Raw genomic sequence first — 1,021 nt, forward strand, 5'->3', positions numbered from 1 at the left:
TAACTATAACTAATTACTTTTTTGAAGTGAGATGCCCAACACTGCCCATTAACAACACACGGTCATATTGTGGCATGAGTTCTGCCAGGAAATCAGAAAAGTCCTTTAGAAAGTCTGTTATATTTCGGAGGTCTGTAAATGACTGCGCACATCACCGGCTGCAAGAGACCCACCTCGAACAAAATCGCTTCAAAGCTGGCGCTGGGAGACGGAAAACTCAGCTGCCTGAATTTAAAGTGTCTAAAAACTGTTTAAAAACGACTGCCGTTCCTCCTCCACGACTGGAGGTCCTCGGAGAACTCAGGTACGAGCATCCAGCTGGTAGGAGCTCCAGGAGCCGCCCACGTCTCTGTTATGCAGAGGAAATCCAGCACCTGGGAGGTGAAGAAATCCCGGAGGATGAAGGTCTTATTTACCAGAGAGCTGGCATTCACCAGCCCGATCCTGGCGGGGATTTCAGCCTGAAGATTGTCCGTGAGTTCTGACGAGAATGACAATATTAACAGCTGCACTTGAAACAGCACCAAACCCAAGTCATGTTCAAACAGGTTATGCTTTTCAGTGATTCTCCAACAAACCTTTGAATCTTGATTTCCTAGTAATTATGCATATCTAAGTGTCAAAACAAAAGAAGACATTGTACAACTGGCCAGAAGTACAGTCCTTCTCCTTGGTCCTGTTAAAATATTTATTTTTGTGAAAGGGATCTGTTTATTTACACATTATAATTTTACGTATATAAAAAGTATTGCTGTCTTTTTTATGCCTAAACTTATTGCTCATTAGTTTTGATATATTACAGCTGTCAGGCGATTAAAATTTTCAATCACAATTAATCGCATTTTGTCCTGAGTTAACTTGCGATTAATCGCAATTTAAGTTGTGGCCATTTTTTTAGGAAAAAAATGTGTGCTACGTGGAATTTAACAGTTCTACAAGAATGACAAAATTAATAGTTTTCATCAGAAATACTTTATTTTGTAACATTGTATTGAGATAAACTTTCTTAACAATAAAAGGC

The sequence above is a fragment of the Oryzias melastigma genome, linkage group LG2 (assembly GCF_002922805.2).
Source record: "Oryzias melastigma strain HK-1 linkage group LG2, ASM292280v2, whole genome shotgun sequence".
Classification (NCBI taxonomy): domain Eukaryota; kingdom Metazoa; phylum Chordata; class Actinopteri; order Beloniformes; family Adrianichthyidae; genus Oryzias; species Oryzias melastigma.